Source organism: Dermacentor albipictus, chromosome 1, assembly GCF_038994185.2.
Source record: "Dermacentor albipictus isolate Rhodes 1998 colony chromosome 1, USDA_Dalb.pri_finalv2, whole genome shotgun sequence".
Taxonomy (NCBI): Eukaryota; Metazoa; Arthropoda; class Arachnida; order Ixodida; family Ixodidae; genus Dermacentor; species Dermacentor albipictus.
This window is the reverse complement of record NC_091821.1, coordinates 15,621,610-15,639,700: the sequence shown is the minus strand read 5'-3', so window position 1 is coordinate 15,639,700 and position 18,091 is coordinate 15,621,610.

The following is an 18,091-nucleotide window of genomic DNA, read 5'->3' as shown; positions in this document are numbered from 1 at the left end:
ATACATGAGTGGGATCACGACGAATGGCAGTTGGATCTGTCGACGTGTTTCATTCAACCTGACCTTAGCTGTGCCACGCTCAGTGGAATACGTCTAATGGCCTTGTAACGCATGGGTGCAAACGCCCAGTAAATAGTTGAAAGGTGCGAAATTCTTATTGGATCTCGAATAACATTATCTAATAGCAAGGCTGCACGTATGTAAGGAAAGGAGCATGATGACGCCTACTGCAATCAACTGTACCTGACGACTACGTTGACACGTCCCTCCTTTGTCGCGCTTCTCGCCGCTTTGGACAGAAATCTTCACAAGCAAGCTCCAAAGTTAAGCCATTTATGATAATCTTGTCATAGAAATATCACTGCATGTAGAGTTTGAAGGAACCTTTTTTTTTTTTCTGAACTGACGGGAGCAGTGCCTCATCTTCTTAGCAGCACGCAGTGTACCTTGCCTACATCTAGTGGAATTAATTACCAACGGTATTGTTCGCGAAATGACGTCAGAAGCATTTCACTTAGCAAAATATTACGCATACTTATTGACATACTGTAATAGCGGCTTAGCAAGCACGTATTAGGCATCCTCAGTTTTCCCTACCGCAAGGACTTCTCGCGCCATATGAAGGGCACTTTTTAATCATCTTGTCAGTCCTCATCCATCCTCGTTGCCCTTCGCTGCAGCCAAAGAAACAGCACAACACGGGACTTGTCCACTGGAATGCTTAAACCTACTGATGCGAGTATTATTCAATATTTGTTGCCCAGTTAGCTGGAATTGGCCATTTTAAGGTCAATACCTGCATAGTTACTGTTTGCCTGTAGAGAAGAATTTCATCTGGCCGTAAAGGTCGCTGTAGTGTTTCGAATGTTCATTTCAATTCAACTGAATACAAATTGTTAAGCAACGGCTACTGATGTTAATTCGTGTGCTTGAATGCAAAGCTATAAATATAATGATGCCTCTACTCTTTATCGAAACTTCAGATGGTTTTACGCGTGATAAAAACGTTTATCTCGCCTTTCAGACATGAATAATTAAATGCCTTTATGTAGATTCATGTGCCAATTCAAAGCATACTGCAATATGTAAATGTGAGCCAATTAGTGCCGTTCGCCCTTCCGCAGTCTTAAAACAGACGACGAAGATAGTGAAATCTGACTGGCCAGCATGTTTACTAGAATAAGAAAAAGTATGGCCCATCTTACAGGTATATGCGGAAAGGCCTGAATACATATAGTTCTTAGGAAATTAATTCAAAAGTTATGTCATGCACCACGGTAACAACGACGATGATTTCGGGCGCGAGAAGCCCGTCAGTGGTGCCAACATTCAATGATTTCAGTTATCTATTGAACTGGAAGCATAATTGCATATTAATAGAGAATTTGTGTAGGAGTAGAAGGCCGAAATACGTATTTTAGGAACCAATATCTAAAACATACCTTCGGAGCAACTATAAAGCCAGTGCTGGATGGCTTATAATAATTAGGTTTGAGCTCGAAACGACTACAGCAATGAATGAAGAAAGTAATCACTGGCCTATAAATGGGTATCCATACATAATCTAGGCGAAATTGCGGCTTCAATGCGTGATTACATTAGTCGCCGTTAGTTTCCTTGGTGCCTATGCAACTAGCAACCGGCATTGACCGCAAGCTAAGCGCGGTGCACAGCGTCGCTACTGGCCCCTCGGACCGTGATATCTGCTTCGAGAAACACTGCGTCAAAAATATAACACAGCGCTGCAAACGGCTGCACGTGCGACGCCAGGCTTGGACCACGTGAGCTAAGTTTGATCATACAGCGGTGTTGTTTTTCATACACCTGTTGGCTGTTGCAAGATTTTCGCATGGCTTAAGGCCGAATTACAACTATTAATTACGCCAACTCGTTCTGTAAATTGCGTATGCAGGGTCGTTACACAGACGACCACAGTCGTTGGTTTTAGAACAGTGCAGTCTGTCGAAGCTGCATCTTTTGCAAAAGGCGTACAACTGCATTTGCCATGCGGAATACGTTTATATCGGTTGCGTAATTGATTCAAAATTAATTTTATTGCGGTGGTAGTAAGAACCACAGCCAGCACTTGGACACACAATTTACCAGTGAGAAAAGCTCCCATTCATTGCGGACACATTTTATCCACAGCCAGGACTTCAGGATTTTAGCATGTAACGTGTGATATTCAGTAGACTAGTTCCTCCTGCTAAAGTAGTCGCACAAACCTCTAAGCAGACAGATCAACCATACATAAAGACGGCAAAAAAGAAAATTACTAACAGCGCCTGTTATACGACAATTCCTCCTTTTTCGCTTGGTGCCTCTGCGAAGGCCACGGCGAGCCGTCATTCACTTTTAAAAACGTTTGCACCTCCATGGGGCTTATCTTGTCCCACAACGATAATCGTCATCGGTCTTGCTTGCGCTTCGTTTTTTGAAAACTCAGCACTCGCTACTTTCCTGTCGAGAATACTATGTCACGCTGATGACGCGAATGCCATTCGTGACTTGAAAGTACCGGGCTCGCAGCGGTAAGGAAAGTAAATGTGGGCAAGAAAGAGAGAGAAAGCAAGGGTAGGGAAGGCAGGGAGGTCAACCAGAACAGCATCCGGTTTGCTACCCTACACTGGGGGCGGGGAAAGGGGAATAGAAAGAGGAAGAAAGGGAGAGAGTCAGCACTGAGTACATGCGGGAGGGACACCTTATACAATGACACTATAAGCGGTCTCTTAAGCCCGTGCACTTGAAGTACCGCACTAGTGCACGAATCGCTTTTCGAGCCAGTGACGGTTGTGGCCACGGTCCGAGTATCTTTGACTCGGTGAATGGTCTCGAGTCTAGTCTATGTAAAGTTGCCCGCAGAGAGAGGCGTTGGACATCGTAACGAGGGCAGGTACACAATACGTGCTCGATGGACTCCTCGCACCCACAGGAGGCGCACATCGGGCTCTCGGCCATTCCCATACGGTAGGAGTATGCGTTCGTGAACGCCACTCCCAACCACAAGCGACACAACAAGGTTGCTTCGCCGCGGGAAAGGCTAGGTGGCAGTTGTAGCCGTAGCGTGGGGTCCAGTTGACGTAATCTACAATTGAAGCCACTTGATGTCCAGAGATCTTGGGACTTCTTGCGCGCAAGTAGGCGAAGTTCTCTGGCAGCGTCCGACCTCGCCAAAGGTGTTGGACGCGTCTTTGTATCTTCGTGGGCACACCGGGCAGCCTTGTCAGCTAGGTTGTTGCCGACGATGCCACAGTGAGCAGGAATCCACTGAAATGCAATGTGGTGTCCTCTTTCCAGAGCATGGTGGTGCATTTCCCTGATTTCAGATGTCATTTGCTCGTAAGTTCTGTGACGTAACGCGGACTTGATGCTTCGTGGGCAAGAAAGATGACGATTGTTGTTGTGGGACACGATAAGGCCCAAAGGGGGCAAACATTTTTGAGGGTGTTAGCGCTACTGGCTATAAGACGTCGTGCCGATGGCAGCACCTATATCTCCACTGGTGGACCTGGAGGCCAACATCGGCGCAGAAACATCAGAAAGTGATCCTCCAACATTGACAGGTTACATTTCTTAGCGATGAAACAAGCATGTTTCACCGCCGACTCGCGCGTCCAGAAACTGCGTAAAAAAAAAATAAACGTGACTGCACGATTGGCGCGTCTTTCATCGCGCGACAAATTCATTATAATGATAATCTGGTGAAAAACGACCGCCGTCAAAAAGCGAAACGATGTACATACCTGTGATCGCACGGTACAGTGAGGTGATGGTGGCTGCCATGTTTTGGTATTATCACTGTGAGAAGCTGTGTCTATGACGTCACGCGCAAAATATTGATATGGAGTAGCCATCGGTACAACAACGCAAATTAAATGTAAACTAAAACCGAGTCACATTTATTAATTTTAGCGAATAGAGCCTGCAATGGCAGAGTAAGTACGTGACGACAGGCATGGTCTCGCATGTTATTGCATCTTTATTTGAAAAATATGAGCTGAATAAGTTTTCATAGCAGAATGTGCTGAGCGGAGTCTCTTGCAGGTAACGGATCGCGGACGGGTGTTTCCTAAGGAATATTTTTTTTAAATTTTCTTACCGAGGATATGAAGTGTTCAGCACAAGTTAATTCTGTTGTTTGAAGACTTAGTTTCAACACATTTCTAGCATCTTAAGAATCATGAAAAGCATACAGCTGCGGAACAGATTCAGAATTTAGAATTTATTAGTGAGTTTTGTCACGTTTACAGAAGGTGGACTCCATATGAGAACTCTCTATAGGGATGCCAGATATGAGAACTGTGTAACGCCTAACATACTTGGAAAGCACGTATTCAGCCACTTGAAAAATATGCTTGATGTAAAACATTGTAAAACAATGTTAAAGATGGGAATCTGCTGCATGACGAAATACTGACACCCGGTCATCTATGTTCTGAATCGCTTTACTAAAACACCTTCCAAATATTATTCAAACTTGGAGCACAGGTCCACTCAGAAGTCTTTCAGGTTGCATGCAACATGTTTTAAATATCATTATTTCCATCAGTGTTATTGCTTTTGACATACTATGTTGGTGTACACAATTGTACGCACATCTCTTGAAGGGGATGAGCGCACTCCAAGCGGATAAAGCTTCCGTGTGGGTTCACAACAAAGGCAAGTTCTGTTGTTTCTGCTAACAGAATAGCGAGCTGCTTTAAGATCCATTCATAGAAATATGCTAGAGAAACTTCCTGTTTTATTCCTCTTCCTTAAATCCCACATCTGCACCACTTAGATCAAATGCAGCCAGTTTGCACATTTTTCATGAAATCGATCGTTCCTAAGTGCTTAAAACGCCGTTTAGGCACCTCAGATTACGTCCTTTGAGGAGCCGCATTATCCGCAAAATTATGCCACAGTGTGATAGATTACAACATAAGAAAACTGCATCACTTGTAACGCTTCCGTTACTACATAGCTGGTCTCAGTCATGCATGAAGTATTTGTTGGGGATATTTTTCGCGATTTCAAGTTTCTAAAGGATACGCAAAAGGAATTTAGTGTAATCTTTTGAAGAAACTAAGGATCCCAAAAGAATAGCAATGAAATAATATCAATCAACAAATCCACGTGAAAAAAGTTCAGCGTAGTGTATGCGCGTGTGTCTACTTTTCTATGTCCCTTCTAGCACCCAAAAACCATATTTATTGAACGTAGTGAGCTCGTTTCAATAAAGTAAATCGTGACAAAACGTAGTGTGCCGGCGGCATTGCAAGAAACTTTGGGCAATCAGCGCGCTCTAAGCAAATTATTCGGTGTGGAACCCGCAGAAATATCGGTGGCTACAGTGCAGATTCTGATAGTGAACGCTTAATTTAAAGATTGTCACCGTCGTACGCTTTCATGGAGTAAACAAACTAGCAAAAATATATTCTTCTCTGATAAGGTGGCGTGGTTCAAAGGCGTCAATATGTAATGGTAGCGTTATGCGCGACTTCGTTGAAGACTATCAGATAATTGACGTGTACTTAATCTGGAGAGGAAAAAAACGGCGAATAATAATGGTCCGCACACGTACGACTCCACTAGAACTGTCGTCATGCGACCCACACAGTGGCGGGCACAGCGGCGTCGGAGGTGTTTAGCGCCTATACGCAGCGAAGAGCTGGGGGAGGAGTCACCTTACTGCCAGTAAGCTTACTATATAGCTACTTGTCTGAGCACCTGTCGGGGTTATCAACTCAATGTCTCCTACTTGTAAGGTTCGTTACAGCGCAACACAAGACACGGACAACAGGAAGGTATAAAATGACGACACGGCGCTGGTGTCGTTGTTTCATACCTTCCTGCTCTCCATGTCTTGTGTTGCGCTGTAACGAACCTTACAATGAATCCTAGCCAGCTGGCCCAACTTGCCGTCTTGATGCAGTGTATGTCTCCTACTTGTGTGGCCACTGCGACAATGGACTTATTCTGATAACTAAAATAATTATTCTGGAGTTGCACTACAGTCACGAAAAGTTTAACAGGGATAGACTACCGCCTGCAAAAGTTGTATACGTAATGTTAGCTTCATATGCTTGCGCGGACAGGGCTACAATGCTACTAGCAGGAACTTGTGAATGCAGTGCAGTGGAAATAATAATGTTTTTTTTCGGTTACACAGAGCTATTGGTGGCGTAGTGGTAGCTAATTACCTAATAAGGAATGCTGTTTGTTTTCCTAATTAATGGATTGAATAATTAATTATTTGACCACTTGTTGAAACTGTGTAATTGAAGCTAGTGACTGGTAAAGTTCATATAGCAAGAACACTGAGATCAATCACCGTTATCGCGATGTTCACTCTTCGAGAAAAAAAAAATAACCGCCCTTCCATTACTGTGAAGAGGGGTGCAAGGGGAACTCCGAATCCGCGGCTATTTGTTGTCGTAACGTCTCGACTTCACGCTCATCTCACGGCGAGGTCGGCACGTCGACGGTGAGCCCTTTCTCGAGCGGGTTCCCGGTGGCGTTCATGAAACGCCGCCTGCTCGGCCGAACGCACGACTCACGGCCCGCTCTCGCTGCCGTTCCTTCAACGCAGCCTGCTCTTCGGCAGAACGAACCAATCGCGACCTCCCCAACTGACTGCCGGGCCTGAAGTGGCGGGAAACGGCGGGCGCAAGGTGGAGTGAAAACGCGATCACACCCAATCCCTCCTCCGGAACGATTGAACGCCTGGGATTCGCTCGCGCCTTGCGCTGCGTCTACTTCTTCAAGCATATAAAACTCGGCTTTAAAGGGCACGTATGACGAACCAGCAGCGGCTGAACCATGGTAGCCACTATCCGTCAAAGGGTGGCAACTTGGTAGGGACGGGACCTCTCCATTTTTGCGAGAGCTAAGGCATGAAATATACGGGGTGTTTCAGAGAACACTTTCAAAAATCTTTAGAAGTTGCCTGTGGCAGATATCGCAATTCTAGTTCATGAGCTGGTCTACTCAAAGCGGCGGACAATGCTTGCACAAAAAATTGAGATGCATAATCGACTAATTAGTAATATTCACTAATTACGCTTCTAAGTAAAAACATTATGGCCCATATTGCAATTTACAAATTATAGCCGTGGAGTTCGCAAGGCGGATCCACTTGGAACGAATTTTCAAGATGACGCCAGTTTCGAGATATATATTCGCAAATTTTGCTGAGAAATGCGTCCCTATAACGGAAAACTATTCCAATATTTTTTATTCCAATCTCCTGACGTCAAATTTGCGTAACCGCCGACTCAAGCATCAGGCGGTCATCCGCAGGGTTGTCTGAACAGACCAATCAAACGCTCTCCTCATTCATAGGAGGTGACTTTTGTTTGCTTTAAAAACGAATAACATTGCCTACACTGAGCGGCTTCTCTTATCTGATTGGCTGAGAAGAGGCGAGGAGCACGCTCAAGGGGAGAGGGATTCGATGCGGCCGAGCCACTGCACTGAAAATAGATAACCGGATGAAAAGGGCGGTGCCGGCGTCGGCGATTGGTCTGCTTTCCCTTACTTATCTTGCGGTGTGTGGTCGAAAATTGTGGTGGCATGAACGGGAGGTTATGAATGCCGCTAAAAAGGATCCTCAGCAAAGAAAAGCTTGCTGAGCGAGCTCGTAAACGTGCCGAAAGCGCTCGAAAACGTTACACGGCCACGCAAAAGCTTTTATTATACGCAAATAACCCATGCTCTCCGGCAGGTGCGAGTAGCTAGTGCCTGAGCAAATGGCGGCAGCCATTTTTTATTGCTTTCGGAGCGGGGCAGCCTGCGGCTATTCAGAAGAAAATTCAGTTTTGTTCCGCATAGTAATGCAACTTTAACGCGTACACGTCACTTTGACGCAGTGAGTTTTTGCGGTTTTGTGACGTTGCGTGACAGGCAGGTGAAGTGGAGGCAGCCCAAAAATTTTTTACCAATAAAAGGCGTCGAATAAGAAATAACTAGTTTTCATTTGTTCGGTCAAATCATGCATAATAAGCGTGTGCACGTCATATCAGATGGGGAGCTATCGCGGTTTTCATGACGTCGCGTGAAAGACAGGTGAAGTAGGGGTGGTCCAAAAAAGTTTTTGACCAATCGCGGAGGGCTGGTTGGAGAAATGGAATAAAAACTTTGGAATAGTATTACGTTATAGCGCCCATGCATTGTGATTCCAGTTAATTTGTTAACAAAACGTCGTTTCATGCACTGAAGCACACAACTGGAACCCCAATGCATTTCTCCGCAAGATTCGGGAATTTATCTCTCGAAACTGGTGCCATCGTGAGAATTCGTTCCAAGTGAATCCGCCTTGTGAAGTACACCGCTATAATTTGTAAATTGCAATATGGGTCATACGATAATTAGTGAAATAGTTAATTAGTGAATTCTTGTTAATTAGTCAATATTGCATTTCAATTTTTCATACAAGTAGTGTCCGCCACTTCGAGTAGACCGGCTCATAAACTAGAATTGAGCTATCTGCCACAGGCAACCTTTAAAATTTTTTGAAAGTGTTCGCTGAAACATACTGTGTTTCCTGCTTCCAAGCTCCTTTATGTACTGCAGGTCTTGCATCACTCCCGTATGCATATTTAGGCATTTCATAGAATATTTGCATGTTTTATTTGGCGTTCATCATGGGAAGACATGAGAAGGGATAACTTTTTTCTTCCGCTTGAGAAGGGAGGCCTGAGTCTTGTGTATTTGTTTGTGCGACAATTGGTCATGCTAATATTTTACTTTAAAAAAGTCCATCATCCATTCCTTCTCGCAGTTAACCGAACATGTCCTGCTTCACACCTCCCTTTCCTGTTCGTCGCGACAAATTTTGCTCAAGAACTGCCGTTATGGGGCTTCGTAAAAGAACTTCTTGACACTATTTCATTTTTAAAAGCCAGATTCAATCTATAATATTTGTTGACCATTGATGGAACGTCGCTAACTATAGCACTTATACATACCCATTTCCCTGAGCCTATGTACCGGAAGCCGTATCTGTCTCCAGTTGGTCAAGATGTTATTTGCAGTGTCCGTATACTGTGCGTTACGCCAGCAGCGAAAACATTTTTCATTACACTGCACACCTCCACCCTGCCAGTTAAAACGTGGCTTCAAGAAAAGGACTATACATACCCTGGTATACAAATTGCAGACTTTCAATCAACTCGAGACAATAGAACATTGCTTTATTCTTTGTCGCGACGCATTTCATTTTCGGAGATTTTTCAAAGAACTATCAAAAAACGCCTTCCTCTAACATCTTATGGTATCCGGTTCCTTCCTTTCAAGAAGACAGCCAGTAATACACCATAAGATTTGTTGATGTTATTAGGACTTCATTCATTATGGAGAAGCCGAATGATCGACAGACATGCCAAGCCACTTCGCTCTACAAGGTCAGTCTTTCCAGAAGAAGCCGCTGAAGCGCGTAGTGTGGTTGCTACCGTTGATCCCGTTCCTGAATGGATTTGGCGTCTGGACGCTTGTGTTTGCTTGCCCGAATTTTGAACATTCATTGGACTGCGTACCGTGTGTGCATTTGTTTCTCATGTATGTTCAAATGTAAAGTAACAATTTTGGATTGACACTACTCATAATTCTGTGCAACAAAAAAAACTACAGTGGTAGAATCGGTTAGCGTGCTGGTCTCGCAGCCCGACAAGCGATTTTTATTTTCGCGCGGCTTGAGTTTTTTTCGTACGGCAACACCAACACCGACGCCTACACGAGTGAGGCAATAGAAGCTTCGCTTGAAAGAAAAGGTCGTTTAGGTGCTACTTAGTTATCATAGTGTTCACTACATTGCAATAACTGCGGTTGGTAACAGTAGATACCTTAGTAACTTTAGTTACATTATTGACTAAACAAGGCACTCACTGTTACTAATGGGCTCTACTCTGGCATATGCCAGAGCTGGTCCGATATATTCCTTATAGGCTAGAAACTTTGTATCCGGTGTTGCTAACTGCGTTTAGATTCGTAACGGAGACGCATTAATAACAGTGACTACATTGTTTCGTCTATAATGTTGCTAACTCTACCATTACGAAGCGCGGTTATACCAAGGTAGTGAACAATCTGGCAACTAAGTAACATTTACAACGACCTTCTCTTTAAAACTGTGTCGCAAAACTATAGTTGGCGTTCCACTCAGCTTTGTCTCGTATTGCACTGAGGAAGCATATTGGGAACATATCAGGTGAAAAGCCCATCCATCTCTACGCAAGGTTGAGCAGCGATATCCCGTGAATGCCTCTAGTCTCAACGGAACAAGAGAAACGGAAAGAAAGGCAAGAGAATTATCCAGGGTAATCCTGGTTTGTTACCCTACACTGTAGGAGGGGAACAAAGGAAGATAAATAGAAAGGGAAGGAAAAATAATAAGAAGTGTAGTGTCGTTGAGCGGAAATACGGGCGGGAAGAAATGGAGTGAACAAGACAGGCGTTCCACTGTCCTGTCCACTCCGTTCCTTCCCGGTCGTATTTACGCTCAACGACACTACATGATGCACCAACTGGCCCAACAGTCTACGCTTCTGAATAAAAGGTGATGCGCGCGCACACAACTGCGTTCACTGAGTGTTGAAAGGGGGTCGCAAAGCCCGGTCGTCAATTAACAGGACAGTAAGGCTGTAGTGGTTTGATATGCGAATCATGGTCGAGTCCGTATAGTCCCACTATATTTTCTTCTGCGAACGCTCTGTCGCACAGTCAGCTCAAAGCAGCACGTAAAGACCATCTGAAAATCCCTACTAAGCGTACATGTCTTGAGCACTGGCGGCTTTAATAATTCAGCAACTGCAACACACCAAACTAATTAATTTGGAAGCTAGCAAATCATAGATACCTTATTTCGTCATGGGATATGATTAATTTAATGACATCCACTGCTGCCAGTAATGCGTTTTCGAAAAAAAAAATTACTACCTCCACTCCGCCATCTTGATTTTTTTTCGTTCCCATTTGAAGCCAGTAATATATGAAAAGTAAATAAAAAACATTCGATGTGGTATATACAATCTGTGGCTATAACATCTTTATGCTAGTCACAATGTCTCGGGTTCGACTCCCGGCAGCAGCTGCCGCAGTGCGATGAGGGACGGAGTGCGAAAACAATTCGTTCGCCTGAGCTTTGCGAACAATCTAAAAATTTCTTGGTTGGGAACAAAACTCCGGAGCCCCACACTACTGCTTCTCTCAAATCCCCGCTTGCTTTTGAATTTTACAGCACATCAAGCAAACAACTCTCATAAGTGAAACCTCGAGAGTCAGCATAGGAACCTCTGTAGTTTCGTTTCTTTAACATTTGTCTTTACTTCTGGTTTGAATTTTTGCGTTCAGAAAAGTAAATCTGCAGTAAATAGTCGTTTTGGCTTCCGTTCGTCTCGATGCCACATTTGCTCGTACTAAGCAAGCCCAACAGCGCATTGCAAGGTTTCGGTTCGGGAGCGCCACAGTAGAATAGCCAGACTTTTCGTTGGGACTCGCTTGACTAGCGACCCCTTAACTTATACTACAGGTGACATCAAACACATATTTGCAGCTTACGAATACAGAGCTGTGTCATCATCATGACAGCCATACGCTGCCTATGTGTATGTATGGGCACTATGCCCAATTTTTATATATTTTGTGCCAATTCTATGGTTCTGATAGCACCAGCATCGATGTAACCGGGAATACCGGAAATGTTTTGGGGGGTGGGGGGTGGCACACACATGAGCGATAGAGGGGGCGGGACAGGCGTACGGGCCTGAAGTGCTCCTCCACCCCTTTCTGACCACAAGCGAGCTGTTTTCTCTTTCGTCTGCCCTTAATGTCGCCTTCTGCGTCCTGACAAGTTGCTATAATTTTGTAATGGTATAATATGCGTTACTGTACGCTATGAAGAACATGCATTATGATATTTAGAAACTAACATGAAAATGATGCACTTACACTCTTACACCTCCAGGCTGCATGCAGGACATAAAGCCTTTACCTCCCACTTCTTTTCTTCTTAAAACACGTGATCGCAGTAAGCAACTACAAGTATTGCACTTAGGCTACAAGTATTCATGATACCCATATTTCTTCGTTGATCGCAGCCGTTCCACCACAGCGGCCACGAGTCCGGCGCCTTTCCCGCTACCGTTCTCGGCCAGCATGAGCTTGAATGGCCGCTCCGACACCAGTGCTGTGATCAGTTTCTCCATGTGCCCCCTCAGGGTCGGATGGTACTTGTACAGAGAGCCATCGACAGCAATGGTCAACGGCGTCGGCTTGTCCATCCGTTCTAGCAGTTCAGCCAGGCAAACCGGCACTAGCGCGGCCGCCCTCGCCGAAACCACGCCACAGATGTGGCGAAATAAGGTGATGTCGTCTCCGGTTATCCGTTCTGTGCTGCCCGTGAAACGAGACACTATATCGCGCAGCGTGAGTGTCATCCTCCTCGAGAAACTGCGACACATCTACAGCCGTAAATGTCCCATGTTTCTCAAGCTCCCGCACTGCGGTCTCATTGCCTCCAAAGAGTGCACGCCACCGGATGAGCTCGGCAAGTATTTGGCGAACGACGTCACCCAGGAACTGTGCGTGTGTGTGTGTGTGTGTGTGTGCGTGCGTGCGTACGTGCATGCGTGTGTGTGTGTGTTTGTGTGTATGTACGTGTGCGTGTGCGTGTGCGTGTGTGTGTGTGTGTGTGTGTGTGTGTGTGTGTGTGTGTGTGTGTGTGTGTGTGTCATGTTAGACTGAGATTCTCTCTCAAATAGTCGTGTTAGACTGACGTGCTTTCTCTAGCAGTCATGCCAGACTGATTAACTACCTGTAAATACTGTAAATAAACCCATATTCCTCGTTCTCGATTAGAATCAGTCCTTCCCTTCAGCAACGTCCTCAGCGTGGATAAGTTGGACGACGGCATGGGCCAGCTACCTTCTTATTCATGCCGGACTCCAATCTTGACAACGGACCCCGAGCGATGGGATTGAACCCCGTCATAACACCACTATCATTGAAAAGAAAGGTGTACAATCGATGCATTCTATCGGTGCTAACATATGGTGCAGAAACATGGAGGTTGACAAAAAAGCTCGAGAAAAAGTTAAGGACCGCGCAAAGAGGGATGGAACGAAGAATGTTAGGCCTAACGTTAACAGACAGGAAGAGGGCTGTATGGATCAGAGACCAAACGGGAATAGCCGCTATTCTCATTGAGATTAAGGGAAAAGAAGTGGAGCTGGGCAGGCCATGTAATGCCTATGATAACCGCCGTACCGTTAGAGTTACAGAATAGGTGCCAAGAGAAGGGAAGCGCAGTCGAGAGAAAGAGAGAGAGCAAAGACAGGAAAGGCAGGGAGGTACTACCGCGCTCAATATGAGTTGCAACGTCGGAGCGTCGACCGGAGTTCGCTCCTCGGCAACACTCGCTAGGAATTCTGGGAGAAAGTGCTGTTCCTGGAAGTGACCGTACCCCCCATCAGGAAGACAGCTCGCAGTGTGGCTTCAGGGTTTTGCAGGCGGTCTCTTTCAGCAGCTTTATTGCAGAATTCAACTCAATTTGATGCAAACGGTTTAAATATGCAGCGATTCGCAATTCAAGCATCATGCACATGCAGGAAACGCTTTTCGAAGCCCAGTTTCGCTATGACTAAATGATCTCACATGGACTCACTACTGATTCCTCTCACGAGACCACATTCAGGAGGTGTTTTTTTTTTTTTGCTCCGAAGACACGACACATGTGAAACGACTGGGGTCTCAACGCCCTGCTTGGCTCTGAGCATGACAAGGTTATATGACCAAGTCGCTATAAATTCTAGTCACACGACCACGTTCTTACATGCTGCCTTATTTCGTACCCTGGCTTCGTGTATGTTAACCTATACAAGTTCAGTCGAGTGCACTGCTCTTGTAACCAGGGATGATGCATATCAAACGAAATGGTTTTCGAAGCCCGGCTCTGCCACCACCATGATGAGGTTACATGAGCATGTCACTAGTGGTTAGGGACGCATGACCATCGCAACGCGCGGTGGAAACTATCTCTACATACCCATGACGCATATCAAACGACGCGGATGAAGAAGCTCTCTTCGAATACGAGAGTGAGAGAGTTGACACGGACAATTCAGTAGTGATTCAGGTCACGTGACTTCTTTCGGGCATGCTGCCATATTGTGCACCCTGGCTTGATGCATATCAAACGAAATGGTTTATGAAGCCCAGTCTGGCTATGACTAAATCAGTCCACATTGGATGATCACTAGTGAGGTGGTCACGTGACCAATGTTCAGTCGAGTGCAGTGCTCTTCTACCCAGGGATGATGCATATCAAACGAAATGGTTTTCGAAGCCCGGCTCAGCTACCACCATGATGAGGTGACATGACCAAGTCACTAGTGATCAGGGACGCACGATCACCATATAGAGCGCTGGAAACTACCTCTACATACCCGTGACGCATATCAAACGACGCGGATGGAGAAGCTCTCTTCGAATACGAGAGTGGGAGAGTTGAGACGGACAAGTCACTAGTGATTCAGGTCACGTGACTACTTTCGGGCATGCTGCCATATTGTGTACCCTGGCTCGATGCATATCAAACGAAATGGTTTTTGAAGCCCAGTCTGGCTATGACTAAATGAGTCCACATTGGATGATCACTAGTGACGTGGTCACGTGACCAATGTTCAGTCGAGTTGCAGTGATCTTCTACCCAGGGATGATGCATATCAAACGAAATGGTTTCCGAAGCCCGGCTCAGCTACCACCATGATGAGGTCACGTGACCAAGTCACTAGTGATTAGGAACTCACGATCACCATATAGAGCGCTGGAAACTACCTCTACATACCCATGACGCATATCAAACGACGCGGATGAAGAAGCTCTCTTGGAATACGAGAGTGAGAGAGTTGACACGGACAAATCACTAGTGATTAAGGTCACGTGACTACTTTCGGGCATGCTGCCTTATTGTGCACCCTGGCTTGATGCCTATCAAACGAAATGGTTTTTCAAGCCCAGTCTGGCTATGGCTGAATCAGCCCACATTGGATGATCACTAGTGACGTGGTCACGTGACCAATGTTCAGTCGAGTGCAGTGCTATTCTACCCAGGGGTGATGCATATCAAACGAAATGGTTTTCGAAGCCCGGCTCAGCTACCACCATGATGAGGTCACATGACCAAGTCACTAGTGATCAGGGACGCACGATCACCATACAGAGCGCTGGAAACTACCCCTACATACCGGTGACGCATATCAAACGACGCGGATAAAGAAGCTCTCTTCGAATACGAGAGTGAGAAAGTTGACACGGACAAGTCACTAGTGATTCAGGTCACGTGACTACTTTCGGGCATGCTGCCATATTGTGCACCCTGGCTTGATGCATATCAAACGAAAGTGTTTTTGAAGCCTAGTCTGGCTATGACTAAATGAGTCCACATTGGATGATCGCTAGTGACGTGGCCACGTGACCAATGTTCAGTCGAGTGCAGTGCTCTTCTGCCCAGGGATGAGGCATATCAAACGAAATGGTTTTCGAAGCCCGGCTCAGCTACCACCATGATGAGGTCACGTGACCAAGTCACTAGTGATCAGGGACGCATGATCACCATACAGAGCGCTGGAAACTACCCCTACATACCGGTGACGCATATCAAACGACGCGGATAAAGAAGCTCTCTTCGAACACGAGAGTGAGAAAGTTGACACGGACAAGTCACTAGTGATTCAGGTCACGTGACTGCTTTCGGGCATTCTGCCATATCGTGCACCCTGGCTTGATGCATATCAAACGAAAGGGTTTTTCAAGCCCAGTCTGGCTATGACTAAATCAGTCCACATTGGATGATCACTAGTGACGTGGTCACGTGACCAATGTTCAGTCGAGTGCAGTGCTCTTCTACCCAGGGATGATGCATGTCAAACGAAATGGTTTTCGAAGCCCGGCTCAGCTACCACCATGATGAGGTCACGTGACCAAGTCACTAGTGATTAGGGACGCATGATCACCACACAGAGCGCTGGAAACTACCCCTTGACGCATATCAAACGACGCGTATGGAGAAGCTCTCCACGAATACGAGAGTGAGAGAGTCGACACGGACTCTTCAGTAGTGATTCAGGTCACGTGACTACTTTCGGGCATGCTGCCATATCGTGCACCCTGGCTTGATGCATATCAAACGAAATGGTTTTTCAAGCCCAGTCTGGCTATCGCTACAATGTGGCTTCATGTTGTCGCTAGTGACTCTTATCACGTGGCCGTATTCGAAAGCACTGGACTCGTTCGTATCCTGGCCTGATGCATATCAAACGAAATTGTGTTGGGAGTCTGGTTCGGCTATAACTCTTATGTGCTCACACTAGGTCAACACTAGTGACTGCGATAAAAGTGCCACATAGCGACCGAGTGCACCGTGCTTCTATCCCAGAGCATGATGCATGTCAACCAATATCGTTTTTGAAATCCTCTTCAACTATTAAATCGATGAAGGTAACGACCGAGTCACTAATATATTTTGCCACATGACCACTTTCGGGTGTGATGCAATGGTTTTCTACATGCATGATGTATATCAAATGAAATGGCCTTTAAAGCCCTGGTGAACTATCACTATAGTAGGCTCACATGAGGCAATTACAAATGATTAGTGCTACATGACGCCGTCTGGACATGGTGGACTCCTCATCTGCTCAGTCTTAGTACACACTTATCTGTATTGCTTTAAAGCCCTGTTCAGCTATCACTGGATGAGCTAACACGCTGAAGCTTAATGACTGGTGTTACATGACAGGGCATTTTAGCATAGTGCACTCTTCTATCCACACATTATAGATAGCACACAAGGCGGCGTCCGTCTCTCTTGGGCTATCTTTACATAAAGCTCACTTTGCAAATGGGCTAACGATTCGTGTAACATGACCATGTTCGATCACAGTGCGCCCTTTTAGTAACTGGGAATGACACATATTACAGGAACGAACATATGAACCCCTGCTAAGCTATCACTCCAATTAACTGGCAAGACTATTTCAGTAGGGATTCTCACTGCGTCATCATGTTCTTGTAAACTGTGCTCTTTTACTGCGTAAGGTATTCCTAGCACCAGAACCGCCCCCCCCCCCCCCGCCTACGCCCTTGAGGCTCAGCGCTATTTTTACATTGAAAGCACTTTTATGCGAATATATGAAAAGATGGTATGCCCATTTTGATACTGCGAGTCACCAAATTCAAGAAATTTAATTGAGATATTATCCTATGTAGTCATACTCTTAACAATTAAAATAAAGGCGTAAACGAAAGCAACTGAAAGGTTTAGGATTCAGCTGTAGGTGACGCCAAATTTCAGTGAATTAATTCATATGTCCTTGCACGTCACCTCAGGTCCAGTGTCGGGTTATGCCTCCTTGGAGGTCAGTGACATCCTCTATTCGAGAAGGCAGCGGTCTGTACAGTGCGTCAAAGAAGCTGGAGTCGACATTCGCACAGTCTCACTTCCTTTCTGCCGCCTCCGAGAGCGCACTTGCCAAAATGCCATGGCATTCGCTCCTCAAGATGTTCGGCTTTCTTTTGCCCCATATATGCTAAATTATGTTCATATAGGCTCTTTTGGTAGCCATCGAAGCCTTCTAACGTTAAGATAGATTTGAAGTCCATCCACTTTCGTGATGCGTGCACAGAGGAGACGTCCTGTTGAAAAAATAATATCACTATCAGGATAGCGCGGTCTCGAACATATAAAAGCATGACGAGATTGCGTATTTCGTAGCATTTCTCTGGTGTACTGCTCCCATCTATCCAATGCAGCACACAAGGTTTCCCTCTTGATACGGCGTCCCACACATTGACTGCGCATCTTCTGTGCATAGTGAAGGTGAGACCTTTAGTAATCGGAACGTCAGATGCGCCTTTGGAAATCACTCACGGTCGTAAAGGCAGATTAATCGGTGAAGACGACTATATTCTACCTACCTGCGTCCCACGAGGCGTGTTCGTTGGCGAAAAATAGGCGCTCAGCTTTGGTTTGTGCCGATATTGGTGGTATCTGCGCCGCTACGTGGCTGTGGAGGTCGCCTTCCGCTAGCTGCCGTTTCAGTGTTGATTGGCTGGC